A 21,841-nucleotide genomic window follows, 5' to 3' on the forward strand; every position below is an offset into this window, starting at 1 on the left:
CATGATGAGGTGGATAGAGAGGAAAAGGAGGAATGCAAGATGACCTCTGTGTTTCCAGCTCGTGCAAATGGCAAAATGCTGTCTAACACTCCAAAAAGAGAATGCAGAACTAGAAGACAGTCTGAATCAAAGTAGGGAAAGAAGAGATTAAAAAGGTTAGTTTGGATCCATTAAGTCTGAAATCCCATTAGGGATCTGAGTAGAAATGTTGTACCATGAGCAGTTGGGTAGAAAAGCCTCTAGTTTAGAAGATAATTATGAACTTAACTATTGGTCAGAGAATCATTCAGAGACAGCTGAATAGGGGCAAAAATTGGCCAATGGTTGTTTTCAAAAGTCCATACTCAAGACGGTCTTTTTCCGGGCCAGATTTACAGATAAATTTGGTGTACCCTTTACCTGCTCCTAATTTTTTCTGTTTTTCTTTTTATAAAAGCCTCAATGAATTTACTCACTTCTCCTTTTAGACACATTCTCCATTGGCCAATATATTACCGCTACTACATGATCCATCAGTGAAGTTTACATCTATTGGGTTAAAAAATTCTTATAAAAAAAATCTTAAGGTATTATCATAACTTTTCTAAGTGATGATATGTTTTTGTTCTTGTTTAATTAATTAGGCACCCTAATTAGGCACTCTATGATTATGTTTTCCATTTGAGTTGCAGTGTACATTGAAGGTATACTAATTTTACAAAACTTAACATACCTTCAATATATTGAATCCCTCCATCTTTCACTGCCTATAGTGAGAAATTTACTTCAATGGCATTTACTGTTTACTTGGATAATCTGCCTGAATTTGTTATGTGTTTCTTGTTAGTATAGATTTATTCTTTGTTCCTCCTCTTAATGTTCACAATCATGTTTTAGTCTTTATTTGACCCACTTCCACAATTAGTTTAGTTAATTTGCTTGACTTTAGTTAATCCACAATATAAAAAGAGAAAACAATTCCCAGGGATGAAGCCAAAACTGATACAAAAATAAATAACTAAGTATATATCAGATTCTAGTTCATAAAAGCTAAAATTGTGATAACTTGTTCTAAGGGTGTAGAAAAAAATTAAATCTCACTGGTAATCAATGAAGAGCAGAATATCAACATTTCCTAAAGATAAAGAAAATTCTGATAAATATTCTAATGCTTTGCATGAAGAGATTGTCATAAATAAGAACATTTTTAGAAGTAGTACCCAAATACAAGGAACCAAAAATGTAAGCTATTTAACTATAAGTAGAGGAGACTGTATTTCTTCCTTCCCTAAAACTATCTAATAAATCAGAAAAATAAACACTTCAGTGTTTTTGACACATGTTGCTCCTTTTAGCCGTGAATCAAAATGTAACTCCAGTTCTATATCCTTAAGTAAAAGAGCAGTTTTAGGCTTATGGGTAAACCGAACAAGAAGTACAGAAACCTAACGCTGTGGTGACAGATGATACTTTCACTGAGTTTTAATTCTTTCCTAAGACCCATAGGAAGGACTTGTATGGGCATTAATATCAAGGGGATTTGGGGCATTGTAGGGCTTTGCTCTTCTTGTGCTTGATTTGCCCATCATAAAAGAATACAACTCTCTGAACTTAGAGTTAACCAGTTTTCCATAGATAGCCAATACCATGCAACTTAGAAGGAAGACAAATGCTATCACAGAAGTAAAGCCAGAGCTTGAGTCTGTAAGAACAAGGCTGAGAGAGAAACAACTTATATAGGACCTTCCTCTGCAAAAGGAGAGCATATCCCTGTATGAGAGAAATGACTAGATTCAGGGATATTGGACTAAATTTGTCTCTTACACTTACCCTAAATCCTTTATATATGTGATGATTATTTGCCTTTCAGGATTTATTTTGAATTTTTAGGGCAGAGAAATTATTCTGTGTGATAATGTATGATGATACATGACATTATTCATTTGTCAAAACCCACAGAATGTACAATACAAAAAGTGAACATTAATGTAAACTCTAGAATTTAGTTAATAATAGTGTGTCAATATTGGCTCATCAATTATAAGAAATGTACCACACTAATGCAAGGTTTTCATAATAGAGATAAACATGTGAGGGAAGAGAGTGGTATAGTGGAATTCTGTATTTTTTGCCCAGCTTATCTGTAAGCCAAAAACTGATCTTTTGAAAAGTCTATTAATTTAAAAAAAAATCAAATTGCTCTCTGTAAAAAATCCAAAATCAGAAAAGTAGAAAGAAGGAAAAAAATTACCCAAAATCTTACAACTCAGATATAACTACTCTTAAGATTTTCTAGTGATTGTTGTTCATTCTCTGTTTCTTTCTCTCTTTCTCCCTCCCTGTTTCTCTCCCTCCTTTTCCTTGTCCTCTTCTGCTCCTTATCTCCTTTTTCCTCTTGTATTCTGTTTTTCAGAATTCAAGTTAGAAGCATAGATTGGTTTATTCTGCCTCTGCATAGATTTTAATCCTGGCTCTGCTTCTAAATAAATGTGTGGATTTAGGCAGGTTATCTACCCATTTGTGCTTCAATTTCTTCTTTTATAAAATAGGAACAATAGCAGTTTTTATCTCATTGGATTTTTGAGAGGATTGGATGTAAGGATACTTGGTAAGAGTTGATCTCCCTGCTTGTGCATAATGAATACTATGTTACTTCTCTTACTCCTTCATGTTCTCATTCTTAATACAGTGTTATTGTATATCAATGAAATGGAATAAATATCATCTTTAAGGTGGCCAACGCCATCAATTATTTTTATCAATCCCCTTTTGATGAACACTGAGTTTATTTCTATGGAGGAGGGAACATAGATGGCTTTTATATTATGCTGTAGTAAATATCCTCATCCATGAATCTTTACTGATTTATTATCTCCTTAGAATAAATTCCTATTCATGGAATTGCTGGACTCCCAATTACTTTTAAGCTCAATTACCTTTACGTGGTGTATTTGGGTCTCCATGAACTTTCACTTAACCTGCTTCTCCAACCTCAGCTGTTTTCATTCCTCTTAACAGCTACTTCCATTCTTCCTTCACCTTCCATTTATTTTAGGACACTGGAAGGCCCTCCAGTGCTCTACACCCTTTTTCTTTCTTGGGCACTTGCATAAATTTCTCCCTTTGCCTAAGGCATAGTCAACACATTTTCAGTTTATCAGCTATTTCCTTATGTATGTTTCTTACTAGACTACAAGCCTCATGAAAACAAGAAGCATCTACTTCTGTCTTTGGAGGGTGTCTCATCTCACTTCTGACACCAACTGAAGTAATGATTCTGGTGTTCTAGACCAGAAAGCTTCTACTGTCCTGAAGTAAATTAAGATCCTGATTTAATTATCTATATAAATGAAATTTTATAAAAATTGATGTGGCTACCTTGTGTAAATCTCACTACCAGAGTGGCTTCCCATGGCTCACTGAGACCCTAAAAGCAGCACATAGTTTCTGGTAACACTTTTTGCCCAGATTAGGATCTTGGATTTGGGAAGCTCCATTCCACAAGAATTTATGCCAATAATCTACATGTTTCTCTTTATATTCACCATATCAATTTCTCCTGTTCTTGAAACTAAAGTTAGCATCAGAATGATTATGGTGGGGATGACCTTCAAAATTTTCTGTCTTCCTTTCTTCTGCATATGAGCCCTGAATAATCCCCAGGACTGTGAATATGATGAATTTTATTTCTCTGATGAGCTTGTGTTAAATGGCACAGTTGACCTTAAGAGATTATCTGTGTGAGACTTAGCTAATCACAGGTTCTTTAAAAGCTGAGAGTGGTCTCTGTCTGGTTGCAGAAGAGGAAGTTAGAGATTTGATGCAAACGATTTGACACTCCATTACTGACTTAAAGATGAAGAAGCCATGTTGCAAGGAATTTGATGATGTCTAGGATCCTAGAGCGGCCCCAACCAACTGGAAGCCAGCAAGAAGACAGAAACTTAGTCCTAGAACTGCAAGAACTAAATTCTGACAATAATAGGAATGATCTTGGAACTGGATTTTTCTTCAAGCCTCCCTCATGATAACTCAGTTTATCCAACACCCTGATTCTAGCCTTGTGATATTGTAAGGGAAAGCTCAGACATACTGTGCTTAACTTCAGACCAACAGAATTATACAGTGATAAATGGACATTGTCTTAAGCTACTAATTTTGTGATTATTGTGAAGCACTAGACAGCTAAGTGGAAATGGAAAAGTAGAGTGTGTGCCCAGGTGGCCCTGAAAAATATCTCTGCTTCCTGTTTTGAGCATTCTTGAGAGTCTGGAAGTATTTGTCCAGTGAATGAACATGAATCAAATCAGTGGGGGACATAATAAAGAAGGCACACACTGGGAAAGAACTGCAGCCTGCCGTGGGTTGTACCAAGGCTCTGCACAGCTACAGAATGCCTGATTTCCTCTCTACTGATGATAAATGACCAGGTTCTATTCATGTAGCTGATAATTGGGAGTTTGAGACGTTTACCCTCTTTTTTTAAAAATTTAAACTTAATGATTTTTAAATATTTTCTTTATTGACTAAAACATTTCTACAACTGTGTAAAAGATGTGATAGTGAGTGGGCTATAGGGAGAAATCCCCTCTCCAGTAGTGTAAGGTATTTTCATGAATACCAATGCAAGTTAATGGTAGGGAAAAGACCTCCCCACTGGTAAGTGAGTCCTCACCTAGTAAATGATCAAAATCAAAGATTCAGAAATAGTTATTAAATACCATTAGGCGTAGAGCAAAAAATAGCCATCTTTCTGTACTTGAGAACACATTTATAAAAGAAGGCTCTGATGGGTTTGAGACAGAGACATAAACTAGCTCACTAAAGACGTTATTAAATACTCAGGGATTTTGTGATCTGGTGGTCAAACCATTGGTAGCTTGAAATCAGTCTTTATTTTTTTCCGGCTTTATTGAGATATAATTGACATATAACACTGTGTAAGTTTAAAGTATATGAGATGATGATTGAAGTCAGTCCTCTTGGGAGCATTTAATCAGTAAACACTATAAATCAGGGCTTTGGGAGAAAAAGCTGGTCTATCGGCATACTAATACTACACTACATTGTTTCCATATGATATGCCACATGCCTTCATTGTCTAACTTAAAATCAGTGACTGTCCTTAGGTAATGCATGTCTTCATCATTTGTAGATTACATAAATACATTCTGAAGAAAACTCTAGTCAGAATTAAAATTCCATGGAGGTGGAGTTAGTGGGAAGAGATTTCTTAAGGGTATTCATATTAAGGCAGGCCTTCCTGTGTTGACAGTAAGGAAAAGAAAGGAATTTCCAGATAAGTGGAGAAGGGTCATTCAAGTCATAGATGGGAAAAGAGAAAACAAAACAAAACAAAACAACATAATAAGATGGATGCATGGGTGTATTAATTTCCTATCAGTTATAACAGATTGCCACATATGTAGTGGCGTAAAGCAATAAAAATTTATTATCGTACTACTCTGAATGTAAGAGTAAAAAAAATGGGTCAGAGGGTCTCATTCCTTCTGGAGGTTCTAGGGGAGAACTGTTTCCTTGCCTTTTTTGCTTCTAGAGGCTGCCCACATTCCTTAGATTGTGGCACACATCTCTCTGACTCCTGCTCTCTTTGTGGCATCTTTTCTTTGACTCTCTTGCTTCCCTCTTTCACATAGGACACTTGTGACTACATTGGGCCAGACTGGATAATCCTGAATAATCTCTCCATCGCACGAACTTTAATTTAATCATGTTGTGCAGTCTCTTTTCCCATGTAAAGTAACATATTTAAAGATTTGGGGAATTAGGATACTGACATCTTTGAGAGGCTGTTTTTCTGCCTAACATGATGGGCAACACTGGCCAGTTGATTATGGGTCTTAAAATGGCAGACTGTGGAGATTAGAGATTTATTGATATTGAGCAAGGGAGTGATTTAATGAAAATAGTACTTTAATAAAATTAATATTGCAACAGATGGCTCATCAAAACTGGAAACAGTTTCTGTAGTAGATTACTCATGGTAATCTGTGTAAGACTGATTAGAGTGTGCACTAGGGAAAGACACTGAGATCTGTGCTAGCACTAGGTATTGTCAGACTTTGACATGGTTGGATATAAAAAAAATCTGATGTTTCTAACATCAGATGTTAACAGCTGATTTTAAGATATAATTCACACCTCATACACCTAGTACATTTAAAGTATACAATTCAATGGTTTTTATATTCACAAACTTTTACAGCTATCACCAAAACCAACTGTAAACCATTTCATCAGCCCTAAATAAACCCCTGTTCTCATTACCAGTAACTTGTCATTTCTCTCCCATACCTCAGCTAGAGACAACTGCTGATCTCTTTGTCTTTATAGATATGTGTATTCTGGGTGTTTTACACAAATCACACAATATGTAGTCTTTCATGACTAATTTCCTTCATTTAGCCTGTTTTTAATGTTCATCCGTCTTATAGCATGAATCAGTATTTCAGCCATCTATTGCCAAATAATATCCCATTGTATGAAGATGACATTTATTTATCCACTCATCAGTTGATAGACATTTGGGTTGTTTCCTTTTTTTTTTTTTTTTTTTTTTTTTTTTGCTAAAGTGAGTAATGCTTTTAGGAATGTTTGTGTACAAGTTTTTTGTATAGACATATGTTTTCATTTCTTTTGGTATGTACCTATGAGTTGAAATGATAGGTTATATGGTAACTATGTTTAGAGGAACAGACTGAGGAACTGCCAGCCTAATTCCCAAAGTTGGATGAGTAGTATACATTCTAACCAGCAGTGTACAAGGGTTCCAATTTTTCATTTCCTTGCCAATTTGTTAAAATATGTCTTTTTTATTTTAGCCATCCAACTCTATGTGAAGTGATATATTTTTGTGGTCTTGATCTATATTTTCCTAATGACTAATGGTGTTGAATGACTATCATTCATTGTGTTTATTGGTCATTTGTATATCTTCTTTGGAGAAATAGCTATTCAGATCCTTTGCCCATTTTAAAGTTGTGTTATGTATCTTTTTACTACTGAGTTGTAAATTTCTTTACATACTCTGGATACAAATCCCTTATCAAATGTATATATGAAAAAATGTTCTCTTGTTCTATGAGTTGACTTTTATTTTCTTGATGCTATATCCTTTGAAACACAAAATGTTTTAAATTTGATGAAGTCTAGCTTATCTGTTGTTTCTCTTCTCATGTTTACTTTAAAGTCATATGTAAGAAGGCTTTGCCTGGCCCACATTCATGAAGATTACTCCTATGTTTTCTTCTAAGAATTGTATAGTTTTAACTCCTACATTGAGGTTTATGATCCATTTGCCTGGTAAGAGGTAATGGTCCATCTTTATTATTTTGCATGTGAATATTCAGTTATCCCAACACCATTTGCCAAAAAAGACTATTCTTTCACAACTGAATTTTCCTGGTACCTTTGTCTGAAATTAACTAATCATGTGAGACTTTATTTCTGTACTCTCAGTTTTATTGCATTGATTTTTATTTCTACCCTCATTCTAGTACCATACCATCTCAATAACTGTAACTTTGTTGTACATGTTGAAGTTGTGAAGTATTCTTCCAACTTTGTTCTTCCATTTTAAGATTTTGCCTATTTTGGACAAGAATTTTTATATGCATTTTAAGAACAGCATGTTAGTTTCTAAAAAGAATCCTGCTGGGGTTTTAGGTGGACTACATTGAATCTGTAAAACAATTTGGGGAGTATTGCCATTTTACCAATATTAAGGTTTCTGATCCAGAAACTCAGAATGTCTTTGAGTTTATTTAGATCTTCTTTAATTTCTTTCAACAGTGTTTTGTACTTTCCGAGTATATGTTCTGTCTTTATTTTAAAAGTTTTATTCCTCATTTTGATGACATAATAAATGGAATTGTTTTTCTTAATTTCATTTTTAATTTGTTAATTTCTAGTGTATTGATTTTTACATATATATATAATATATATGTATATAAAGTGAACTCTCCAAATATATGGAATTCATTTATTAGTCCTAATAATATTTTTAGTTGATTCCTTATGATTTTCTTTGTATAAGATCATGTCACCTGTAAAAAGAGTAATCTTATTTTTCTTTTCCAATCTGGATGCCTTTTATTTCATTTTCTTGCCTAATTGACCTGGCTAGAAACTTCAGTAAAATGTTGAATAATGTAGTGAGAGAGGATATACTTTTCTTGCTGCTGACCTTAGGAAGAATTCAGTATTTTATCATTAAGTGAAATAGTAGCTTTTCAGAGATGTTTTTTATCAGGGTGAGGAAACTCCGTCCCATTTTCAGTGTGTTGAATGTTTTTATCGTGAATAGATATTGGGTTTTGTCAAATGATTTTTCTGAAACTATTGAGATGATTATCTGGTTTTTGTCCTATTTTCCATTGATATGGTGTATTATATTAATTGATTTTCAGATGTTAACCCAACTTGCATTCCTGAGATAAATCCCACTTACTCATGTTATATAATCCTTTTTATATGTTGCTAGAATCTATTTGCTATTACAATCAATCCTCATTATTTGCAGTTTCCATATTTACGAATTCACTTACTCACTGAAATCTACTCGTAATCCCCAAATCAATATTTGTGACATTTTTGTGGTCCATTTGTGAACATGCAGAGAACAGTGAAAAATTCTTACCCAAAGGTACATATTTCAAGCTGAAGTTGAAAAAAACAATATTCTGCTTTCTTTTTCTATCTTTCATACTTTAAACAAGTATCTTTTTGTGGCCTATTTAATGTCATATTTTCCATGTATTTGTGCTATTTGTTGATTTGCTGTTTAAAATGACTTCCAACATTAGTTCTCAAAAGCTGTCTACAGCATCTAAGTGCAAGAAGGCTGTGATGTGCCTTACATAGAAAATGCTTGTTAGATAAGCTTTATTCAAGCATGAGTTATAGTGCTGTTGGCCATGAGTTCAATGTTAATGAGTCAGCAATATATATTAAATAAAGTGCCTTTAAACAGAAACACACATAAAACAAAGCTATTATTGATCAGTTGATGAAAATGTTATGACCAGAGGCTCTTGAGAACCTAACCCTGTATTTCTCTTATGAACAATGGCTCAGTATTCACTAATTTAGGGTTCCCAGTGACTTCCTAGAACATATCTTCTGCAAATAATAAGACTCACTGTAAGGGTTTTTGGAGAATTTTTGTAATTGTAGTCACTAGAGAATTGGTTGGTGATTTCTGTTTCTGTGATGTGTTTTTTTTTTGTTTTTTTGTTTTTGCTTTAGTAACAAAGTAATACTGGCCTTATATAATGAGTTGGAACACGTTCTTTCCTCTTCTTTTTTGGAAGGGTTTGTGAAAATATGATATTAAGGCTTTATTTATTTATTTATTTATTCATTTATTTTTAATGCTTGGTAGAATTCACAAGTGGGGGAAAATGGACCTTGGCTTTGCTTTGTGAAAAGTTTTAAATTTTTTAATTGTGCAAAAATTAGAAAATTTCTAATTGTTCAGAAGAAAGTTAACTTACAGTTGTCTGGTGTCTGGGCACTTGGATTTGGGGTGGGTTCCCATCATTCCCAGAGTTGATAAGACTCACTCACTGTGTCTTACCTATTTGTACCAACAATGTGATTTATGCTGAACACCTGCTCTTCCTTCTGCGAGTCTGTAATGTTGATATGTACTAGGCAGAAGCTGTTTATATGACCAGCTTTAGGATGCTGAGTCTCTTGTGAGCTCTCATTAATCAACATTTCACATGTGTTGTCACAACTTTTTGTTGGGGGAATTAAGCATGAACTTCATGATTTCAGTGAGAGATGACCCTTGGAAACTCATGCCTCGTTTTCCTTGGGCTTTGCCACATGTACGTTTTCCCTTTGCTGATTGTGTTTAGTATCCTCTCAGCCATGGTGTTCTCATAGCCATGAATACAATTATGTACTGAGAGCTGGAAGTCCTCCTAGTGAATCATTCATCCTTAGGGTGGTCTTGGGAATCCCCAATATATTTATTAAGGTTAAAGGCCTTTCAGATTTTCTATTTCTTCTTGAGTAAATTTCAATACTTTCTTTTCAAGAATTTTTTTTATTTCATTAGACTTAATTATTTTGTTGGCATGTAATTGTTCATAGTTTATTACTTTAAAATCCTTTTATTTCTGTAAGGTCAGTAGTAATGTCCCCTCTTCCATGTCTCTGTTCAGTCCAATTAAAGGTTTATCAATTTTGTTGATCTTTTCAAAAAATCACTTTTTGATTTCATTGATCTTCTCTATTACATTTCTATTCTCCATTCCATTAATTTACACTCTAGTCTTTATTATTTCTTTCTTTCTGCTTGCTTTAGGTTTAATTTGTTCTGCTTTCTCTAGTGTTTTAAGGTAGAAAGCTTACTAGTTTGACATCATTCTTCCTTTATTATTATTTTTATTATGAAAAGACATCTGTATGTTATACTTGGATAACTGTAAGTTAATATTTCTATTTCTATCAGATGCCAAATCCTGTACACACCTGTAATGAAATATCTCTTAACTTAGTTATCTTACCAGTTATCAACACTTAAACCCAGCCATGCTATTTAAAAAAAAAGAGATAATTAACATACATTATTTTTAAGTGTATACCAATGATTCTATATATGTGCATATATATGTATATATTTTGAAATGATCACCACAATAACATATATCACTATATATAGTTAACAATTTTTTTCTTATACTTTTAAGATCTACTTTCTTAGCAACTTTCAAATACATTATACAGTATTAGCTGTAGTTACCATGCTGTGCAACATATTCCCAGGACTTATTTACTTTATAACTGGAACTATGTACCTTTTGACCACCTTCTTCCATTTCTCCCACTCCCAACCCCCACCTCTGGCAAACAGCAATTAATCTCTGTATCTATGAGATTTTTATTGTATTCCCCCAGATTCCACATATAAGTTAGATCACAAAGTATTTGTTTTTCTCTGTCTGGCTTATTTCACTTAATGTAACACCCTTTGAGGTAGCGTCTTCAAGCTAATTGATTCTTTTGCCTGTTTAAATCTACTGTTGAGACTCTCTCTCTCTCTTTTTTTTTTTTTTTTTTTTTTTTTTTTGCTGTTGAGACTCTTTAGAGAATTTTTTGTTTCAGTGATCTTGTCAACTCCAGAATTTCCATTTGGTTCTTTTTAAGTTTCTTTCTCTTTGTTGATATTCTCTATTTGATTAGACCTTGTAATTATGCCTTCATTTACTTCTTTAAGAGTGATTTCCTTCAGTTCTTTGAACATATTTATGATGACGGCTTTGAAGTCTTTGTTAAGTCTGACAACTAGGCCCTCTCACAATTAGTTTCTATTGCTTGCTTTTGTTTACATGTGTAGGTCACATTTCCCTATGTCTTTGCATGTCTCCTAATTTTCAGTAATACACTGTAGTAACTTGAGATACTATCTCTCTCACCTCTTAAGGGCTTTTTATTATTGCTGCTTGCTTGCTCATTTGTTGACTTTCCTGGACTATTTTAGTAAAGTCTGTTTCCCCACAGTGTGGAGTCACTGATGTCAGTCTTCAGTGGGTACAAAGTTGAGCATGTACACAGTCACCCTGAGATGACACTGGCTTTATTAGGCTCTTTTAGACTTTTTTTTTCCCTCTGGTCACCCCAGGGCTAGGCTACTAACTGCCAGCTAATTGTGCTACTGTACTTTATAATACTTTGGAACATAATTGCCCCCCCCCCCAAGGCTAACTAAATTTGAGCCTCTTTACAGGGACAGTTTTGAGACCAGTCTTTGAGATTTATTCTAATCCTAGGAGCATTCTTCCTAATTTTCTCTTACCCTGGTTCTCTTTTATAAACTAGCTGGTGTTACATCTTGTTTGTTCGTCTTAGGGAGTTCTTAGCTTCTTTTACTGCTTAGGACCAAAATCTCCATTATTTTTGAGAACAACTTTAGAATTGAACTTTAGTTCCTTTAAGAGAGATCCTTGGCAGTCTCCATCATGGGCTACTGCTTCCCTTGAGGAAAATCTCCAGGCCACTGCTCTAGAACTGGGGATGGAGAGAGTACCCCACTTCTTCAGAGTGACATCCCTGCTTCATGAGTGGGGTATGGAGGAGGATATGTAGCCTCTTATCTTTCTGACTCACCTCTCCCTATGTGAAATCTCCTCCCTATAATCAACCTGAAGTGTTATAAGGAGCTTATTCTTGGTCTGCTATATCTGGGGTAGAGTATCTGACCTGCAAATGGGGGCTTGGCGGACAAAAGGAGTCCTTAAACTCTGAGATGCAGTCATCTGGAATTTAGTTTCTGTAACATGGAGCTGGGGGAGATAGGAAGTGTTAGTGGCCTACCCCTTCCAAGAAGAAATCGTAACTCTTGAGTAGGAGCATAGGGGAGTGGGAGTCCCACCTTCTTAGCTGTACCTACAAAGGGTAAATCTTCTGTCATGTTTAGCTGAGAGGGAGCAGAAAGGGGTCAGGTCATGGCTTCAGAGTTGCAGACTCTCATTTTTTTTTTTTTTTCGTTTTGTTTTTGTTGTTTTCCAGATCTACAAATTTACCATTTCAGTAAATTTTCTTGAAGAAGAAATATTTCTTGATTTGTTGTAAGCCCTGGGGCAGCGTCCAGATATTTAAAGCTTTTTCTGTATGTGTATAATTCTCATCAGTTCTTTCCCTAGGGAGTGGGTCTGCAGAGCTTCTCTCAATGCCACAGCCAAAGTAGTCATCCCTCCATATTAAGAAACTTGCATTGGTATTACTTTAGAGTGAAAGAAACACAATATGAGAGAGAGTAAACAATAGCTGAATAATCTCAAGTAAATTATTTAACCTCAACTTGCTCACTATAAAGATGCAGATAATAATTCTTATGTTATAATGTTATTTCATGAATCAAAATTAGACACTGAATGTAAACATTTAGTATAGTGCCCGTCACACTCCACGTATCTAAAAAATGTGCTTGAGCAACTGAATGAATGAATATGTATTTGCAAAGAGATATGTGTCTTCCTTGTTAATCATTCCTGCTCACAGCTTACTTTCCCTCCTTCTTTCTTAATCATCATCACTTTGCAATTTTTATTATTAGAAAATACCAATGACACTTTTTTTTTTTTAAGATTTTATTTATTTATTTGACAGAGGGAGATCACAAGTAGACAGAGAGGCAGGCAGAGAGAGAGATAGAGAGAGAGGGAAGCAGGTTCCCTGCTGAGCAGAGAGCCCGATGTGGGACTCGATCCCAGGACCCTGAGATCATGACCTGAGCCGAAGGCAGCGGCTTAACCCACTGAGCCACCCAGGCGCCCCCAATGTCACTTTTTGTAGTGGCCATCTCTACACCACCCTGGATCACTGTCATGCTCTCTAACATGTCTTCTTTCATAATTCTTAGTGATTTCAATATCTACACAGATAAACTTTCTAACACTATGACTCCTTAGTTCCTTGACCTTTTTTTCCGCCCAAGTGAGGTGTTTTCCTCCCTACTTCAGCCTTACTTCCATGCTCATTCCTTTGGCATTTTTTCCCAATTGCAATGACCCTGCAATCAACTCAATTTCACATATCCATCTCCTTGATTCTCAACTCCTATCTTTTGAGACACTACCTTTATTGTCCCAAATATAGCATTCTTCAACCCCACCTACACCTAGTTAGCATTAATCCTACCAGCTTCATTCTTCTCCTCATCTTCTAATAGTCTTTTATTTCCTCCTTACACACCTTAAGTTTTGTGTTCAGTCATTATAATCACTCCCTTGCATGTATCATTAATTCCATTGCCTCTCTTGCTTCACCACATTTCCTGATGAAACTGTAACTCAAGGAAAGTAAAACTTTCTTTCTGCAATGCACCTGCACCTGTAATTGAAAATAAAACAAAAGAATGGGCACCTGGGTGGTTCAGTCAGTTAAGCATCTGCCTTCATCTCAGGTCATGGTCCTGAGGTTCTGGGACTAAACCCCTCATTGGGCTCCCTGCTCAGCAGGGAGTCTGCTTGTCCTTTGCCCTCTGCCCTTCCCTCTGCCTACTTGGACTCTCTCTCTCAGTCTTACTCTCTCTCTCTCAAATAAATTAAAAAAAAAAATCTTCAAAAAAGAAGGAAAGAAAAAAACAAAGGAAAATGCACAGCTCTGATAACTGGCCTTACTTTAAATTCATTATCAATAGCTTTAAGGGACTCTCTTAATGGGAGATTACTATAATTTTTTCATCGATCTTCCCTTCCATTCTCCTGGATGATTTTCTATGATTTCTTCTATTTCTTCAAACCCTTAGTATCTCATCCTTGATCCTTGCTCCCAGTTGATGTCTCAGTTTCCTCTGTCACTGAAAAAATTGAAACATTTAAAAAGAGAACTTCCGTAAGTTCCTAGTGATGTGTAACACACTTAATAGTACCTATATTCCTATATTCCACAGTCTCTCTGGTTAACTGTGTTCATTCATGTTTCTACCCAGTCTGTGTCTCCATCTATGCATAAATCCCATCCATTTTTGTCTATTCTGCATTTCTCCATACATTCAGTAACATTATTTTTTCTATCTCATTTGCATATAAGCATGCTGTTAATTCACTCATCATAAAAACCTTCACTTGATAACACTTTGTTCTACAGCTATGTTCCCAAGTTTTTCTATCCTTTATAGCAAAATTTCTTGAGGAAGTTTCTTACCATTCTCTCTTCTATTTATTGCAGTCAGGTTTTTTCTCATAGTTCATTGGAATTCCTTTTGTCAAGGACACCGAAGGCATTCACATTGGTAATTTTAATTACCAATTCTCATATTTGCACTACCCATTGCATTGAGTGCAATTGATACCCTTTTCCTAGAATTGCTTTTTTTCCCTTAAGGTCCATCATTTCTCTGATGTCTCTGACCACTCCTTCTCAGTTACTTTTGCCAGTTCCTCCTTATTTTCCTAAATTCTAAACCTTACACTTTTTTATTTTCTACCTATACTCACTTCCAAGGTCATGTAATTTTCCTCTCATTTTTTTTTTTAAGATTTTATTTATTTATTTATTTATTTATTTATTTATTTATTATTGAGGTTTTATTTATTTATCACACGTAGGCAGAAAGGCAGGCAGAGAGAGAGAGAGGGGAAAGCAGGCTCCCCGCTGAACAGAGAACCTCATGCGGGGCTCAATCCCAGAGACCCTGAGATCACGACCTGAGCCAAAGGCAGAGGCTTAACCTACTGAGCCACACAGGCGCCCTTCCTCTCATGGTTTTAAATACCATTTTTATGTTTAGGACAACAAAATTTGTATTATGCAGTTAGGATCTTCTTTTCTATATTAGCTAAGGGGCTACATTTTTCCAGTTACTTGGATCAAAAAGTTTGGTATAAATCTTGGTTCCTTCTTCTTATATATGGTCCATGTCACTATCATCTCTCTCCTGGATTATTGCAGTACTTTTAAAATGGTATCTTAGCTTCTAAATTTGTCCCTGTAGTCTGACAGCCTATTTAGAATTTTAAGTCCGCCCTTGATATTTCACATATTCCTTCTTTGCTTTATGTTTTCCCTTTAACATTCATTTCCATGATATTAATGTTACCACGTTTATTATCTCCCTCCCTCAAAAACATGCATACTGCATGAGGACAGGTAATTTTTATTTTTATTTTTATTTTTTCCACTACTCTATTTTCGGTGTCTATAAGAATGCCTGTCTAACATATAGGTAGAAGCATGAACAGTCTTTTTTTTTTTTTAATAAATAACTAATAACTAAGGAGCCTATAATAAATTTTGGAGAATGGAACAGGAGAGGAAGTAGGAAATAAGATGTAAGATGTCCAGGAGATAAGAAGTTTAGTATAGGTGAAATAATTAAAACAGTTGAATGTAAAAAAAAAAAATGCAAGTGTAGAGGAAAATCAGCAGATAGACAATGAAGAGAGTCACTAAACTGAGTGGTAGAAAGAAGAAAAAGCCCAGTTGGTGGGAGATACAGAGAAAAAAAATCACAGATGGTATCATGGAAACTAAAAATGAGATAAGCTGTATAAAATGTAGTGGAGAATTTGAAGACGATCAGAATAAAGAAATTCAATCCCATTAGAAAAATGACTTAATTGAGCAGTGTCAGGATATTGATGGGTCCATAAATCAGATCACAGGAAGTTAAGGAAGTAAGGGATGCCTAGTGAGAGCAGTGAGGTCTGGAGGTAAGTTGCTTGTTTGAGGGTCTTTTGCTATAAAATAATGTCAAAGAATAGGACGGTGATTAAAGTGGAGCAGTGGTTTCAAAGAGGAAGAATTTTCAGGGTTATGGAAATGCAAACATATTTCAAGGAGCAATTAGAGTTAAAGAAAAAAAATACTAAAGTAGAAAAAGTGAGTACTAGTATAGGACTGTAGTCTCTTTGAAAAGATGAACCCATCTAAAACAAAGGATGTCAGGTTTTACTCTGAAAAGGCTGTGTGTGTGTGTGTGTGTGTGTGTGTGTGTGTGTGTAAAGGGCATGATGGGAAGAGAATTGCTGTGGGAAAGTGAAAACAGTGAATTAATGGCCAGTAAGTACTCTTAGGGATTGATTAGAAAATTCACTATTGGGAGAACATAGTTTTAAGTATCTAATATTAAACTGACATTGTGGATTGACTTTCAACTTTGGTGGAGGCCTCTCAGAAATTCAGTAACTCTGACTCTCAAATAACTAATATATGTGCTTAACTCTGCAAGCATGTAGAATGATTTTGTGATCAGTGAACCCATAATCCAAAGGCTCTCAAAGCTCTCAGGCTGTGCGTAGATGTTAGACCGAGGCAACCACAATAGGCGCTTGGTTAATAAAGTAGAGGGGCTCTCCCTCCAGACTAGGTGCTCTAGGCAAACTCCTCCTTTGACTCTGCCCGAGGCAGGCCTCTGGTCTGAATATAACCTGGGAGGAAAGGAACTGCTTGAAAACCCTGATTCTACCACTTTCATTCTCTGATCTTGCCCCCTTCACCCCTTGATGCCCCAGGCTTTTGTAATCTGCACCTTAATTTCCTCACTGCCCATCCTAAGAGCTTAATATGTAATTTTTATAGTATCTAAAAAACGTAAAATTTAAGCATTGCTGATGTTGTGGGTTAAGATGGAAGATTACTCAGTTTATGAAAAAAAAAATAGTAGTGATGATTGTGATGTTGAATTTTACTTCCAAAAATATATTTGTTCATTTGTGAGTTCTGTCGCAGTAGTTATTTTAATACAAAATTGAATGTTATTCCTGGCTGGGTAGGAAAAAAAAGCTGCTCTTTGAAGGGGTCAAGAATAATATTTTGTGATTAAGACTGATGTTGGTTTAGTGCAACTCACTCATTGTTATTACTATTGTTATGTTATGTAAATAAAACTGGCCTTTTTCTTCAGTGTGGTTGTGTTGTGGATTTAATTAAATTTGAAATTAGGGAAGGGCAGGGAGGCTTATCAGTTTTAAAGAAATTAAAAATGGATTCTAACAATTTAGAGTTATAAAGCATTGTAGTCTGTTTAAAGTTGATATTAAAATAGGTTCTTTAATCAACCACTGTTATATTAACAGATTCAATCCATTAAAAGCATTCAATAGAACTATATTTCCTACATAAAATTATCCCATATCACCACTGCTGCATGGTATGGAACTGACCAATGATATGATTTTTACTTAATTGAAGGTCAAAAAATTTCAGATTTTTGAGTAGGATACAGAAATAGTTTCTGGTCAGCTATATTATCTGGAATAATCTCACATAATGTAATGGGATAACGACCATTTTGCTATTTAAAATCTTTCTATTAAGGGCATTTTGGTTTTCAGCTAATTAAAATTATTCTTTTTTTGTGTTGGGGGTGGTATTTGTCTGTGTTGAATGTTTTACCTTTCTGGAACATGAAATTTCTGCCCATGAAAGGAGACAAATATAGTTTTTTTTTTTTCCTTTTTCACTTATACACCAGTATAGAGGCATCTGTGTTCAATATTCAGTACTTATATTTTAAATACAGTTCATTCATTACAGATTATTTGCCTCCCTTTCTAATTACAGAAGATTTGTACCTAGTGAAAAGTCATTATTTATAATCTTTGGCCAATTTAGTTAGGGCATTAGTTAAATCTTTATTCTTTCGTACTATGAGGAAGTAATTATGATAGAAGAAATACTGATTTAAAAATAGAGGCATTCTTATGTGGTTTTTATATGAACAAAAGGATTTTAAAAATAGCTTCAGTTTAGATTAATTCATATTGCAGTGTACAGCTAAGAAAGGAGTCACATTTGGGATTAAAATGTCAGAAAAATTCATAAGTACTAACAGTGAAATTATGATGCCCAGTTGATCATGCAAATTTGACTTAATCAGAACTTTTGTCTATTCCTATAAAACTAAAAAGACAGTTGGTCATAGCAATTATAGTATAAATAATGATCAGCATCAACACAGTACAGCCAGTGAAATCTATTGTTTTCTGTTAAAAGAGCTAGAGATTTTTAATCCACATTATAAGAACTGTCTTTCTTTCATTGTAGTTCAATTTCTACCACTTAATTTTATTTTTTTAAAAGCCTCCTATGTTTATTTTTTCACAATTAAAAAAAATAATTTCAACATTATTTAAAGTAAAAGAACAAAATCTGGGATTAAAAAAAGAAACAGCTGCCCATCTGTCCCATCTCCACACAATTGTTAAAACTGACAAGCATTTATTCTGAGACCTTATTTCAGCAAATGTGGGAAATTGTGCATTTGCAAATGACTAAAAAAATCATACTGATATTTCAGTAGTATTTTATATTGCCTCCTTCATAGATGAAATATGGTATTCTGTTCTTAAAAAAAGAGAGAGAGAGAGACCTTGTCACGTGATTGATTGCTATAGAGTTTTCCTTTAAAAGACATATCTGACAATACAGAATAGCAGATTGCATAGATGGTATTCATATTGTTCTGCTTTATAACATAAAACTTGTTTAGTAAAGTACATTTTAAAAACGGGGACTGTGTGTTATGAGCAGAACAGTGTTGCAAAGGTAGCTAGAAAATAGGCAATATGCAGTTGTCTTTTGAAGAAAGCAATAATATGGCTACTAGAAGATTTCTGAGAATGTCTGGTATAAATTCCAGCCTCTGACCATGTGACTGAGTCTAAAATGAGCCGAGGGAAAATTCCTTCCATGTTAACATATTTCCACTTCAAACATTCTGAATAGACAGACTCACCTTGCTGGGGTATCTCATGTATGCAATTTTATAAACAGAGGAAAATTACAGAGTCCAAGCCCTAACTTGAAGATAAAGTGTTGAGGATATAATTCCAATATCTTGCAGGTACTTGTGCATGCCTTGCTTTTCAACATGCATATAAAATGGCTACATGTAGAAAGGAGTTATAACCATGGTAATTGTCGGGATAAATGAATACTGAATGTAAGAATTGTCACTATGACATGTTTTACACTACCTACATGTTAAAAATCCTTTTATGTCAATAATTTGCATAACATGCTTAGACAAGCATATGTTGTCCCTCAATTTCCTAAAAGAAATGACCCAAGTTAACAGTGCAGTCAGAAATGTCTTCATATTTCATTATACACAGTTAGTGTGAGCTATAGACGATCCCACACTAAGTAGAAGAAAAAAAGATAGAAATAAGGAATTTAGAGAACTGTTAAACTCGTAGTTTGACAACAATACACACGCACACACAAACACATTTTGTGTATATATATGTGAGTGTATGTATATATCTATATATTGGAATTTTAGGAATTTATCCATATGAATGTCTTTCATGTTCTTTTCTTCTGCAGATAATTCCAGCTTAGATGGTCAAAACGTATGTTGAATATTTATATTTACAATACTGTGACAGTATGCGTTTGATGTTTAATCTGAAAGATTTATATCTATTAATCCAACTATCCATAACCAGTACAAGAGCTTCCATAGTTTTTTAACACATACATTAAAACCAGTTGTCAAATCTGAAGAAAGACCAGGCTCTGGAGATCCTTGCATATATATTTTTTAAACAACTGATAATCAGTTTATTAAAAGAATTGATTTAAGCATCTGCAATGGTGACTTTAACCTAGACTCCGGGCTATCTCACCTATCATGTACGTGTATTCCAAACATCATCTACCAAAAAGTTAGCATGTTGCTTTAATAGATCCACTCCAGTAATGAAGAAGGGGCTGTAGAAAGACTTTCTGCACAGCAGCCTTGGCTAGAAGAGCTGCACTGAAGTCATCACAGTCTGCAAAATAACATAGCTGACTTCCGGGCTAGGAGAATCCATGCCCAATGGAACTGCTGCATTTACCTTCTTCTGACTTTCACTGTTTACTTGAACTATAATACAAAAGTGCCATTAATCAACTTTAATTTGAAATCATCCACCACTTCAGTTGAAGAAAAATAGCAAACACAAATAAAGTCTTTTATCATAAATAGAATCACTGTCATTACTTAACAGAATGAAATATCACAGGAATGAGAAGGTTGACCCAGATACCTTACCGTTGCCAGAGACTTTCTATATAATCACCTGGGAAATAAATAATGAGATATAGGCAGATAGTTTTGTAATTTTTGGTAATTTTTGTTCTCAGATATTTCAGGCTGGCTTCTTACCGGCTTACCTGGTTTCAGGTCATGTAAACTCTGTCCTGAGGATTATAATGTCAGATAATGTGTATAAAGGACCTAGACAACACAGTAAGTTTTTAATAAATAATAAGTTCTTTTCCCCTTCACCATTTTGGGTTTATTTTGAATCGGTAATTGTGACACTTATAGTATTTGGATTTAATTCAACAGTTCTAGATTTTGTGTGAATTCCTTTTTTTTTTCCCCCCCCTCATGAAGTTTCTGGCTGTAAACTAAAACTCTTAATAAGCTACCTCTTTCTTAAAAGAGGAGTAATCTGATAAAGACTAATGAGTGATCCTCTTTTCCTCTCCATTTTGAATGTAAGCAGCGTCCCCCCTGCCCACCTCCATGTTTCTCCCATTCTACCTAGATCTACCTAGATCCCCTGTATGAATCTTTGGGCAAGCAGGAGGCTGAGTCGAGATTCAAGAAATTGAATCATAAGCTGGGGAAGAAAGATATTTTCCATAGCTGTTCTCAAATAGTTAGGTGGATGTTGCCTGTGTCATACATCCAAGGCTATGCTCCATCCATCTTATACACCTATATTAAACCAACAGATGTTAGTGTCGGGAAGCACACTAGCAGTGTTAACCTCTTGGCAAGGCTGTAGATAAATCAGTGGAAAGTACTTTATTTGGTATGTACTTTAGTTCTTCACTATCAGTTTCTTTATACTAAAAAAGGGAAAAAAGGAGCATTTTTATAACATCTACAGTAGTAGATTAATCTCAATTATTTTCTTTCTTTGCTTTAGTGGAGATAGAAAACAGCTGGTTGGATTGAAATGATTATCTTCTCTTTAGGACCAGCTATCATGTGGTGGACCAACCACGGGACTAAGGGTAAGGTTCCTGGGTTCTGGTATTATCACTGCTTTCCCTTTTAATTTAAAGGCGAATTGCTCACACTTTCTGAGACTGTTCCCAGTCTATAAATTGGTTTAAAATAGTATTTTAATTGCCTAGAGTATGGCCTGTCACATAAAATTGTTAAAAATAGAGGGTGAGATAGTATACGAGCTCAGTAATCCAGGTTCTTTCAAACTTCCTATTATAGAAATCCGCATGTATATCTTCATATATACATATACATACACACATACATACTACCTAATATTTTAATACTGTACTCTACCCTCCTTTTGTTTCATTAACAATAATATGTTGTGGCTGTCTTCCAATTTCATATATACTATAACTTCAATTTTAA

General features: G+C 34.8%; 1 pseudogene; it reads right to left on the reverse strand.

The window, feature by feature from the left end:
* LOC111155387 overlaps positions 1-21,841 on the reverse strand; it is a 34,855-nt pseudogene that overhangs the window by 3,303 nt on the left and 9,711 nt on the right.

This window comes from Enhydra lutris, unplaced genomic scaffold, assembly GCF_002288905.1.
Source record: "Enhydra lutris kenyoni isolate GAN:26980312 unplaced genomic scaffold, ASM228890v2 scaffoldscaffold41, whole genome shotgun sequence".
NCBI classification, from domain to species: domain Eukaryota; kingdom Metazoa; phylum Chordata; class Mammalia; order Carnivora; family Mustelidae; genus Enhydra; species Enhydra lutris.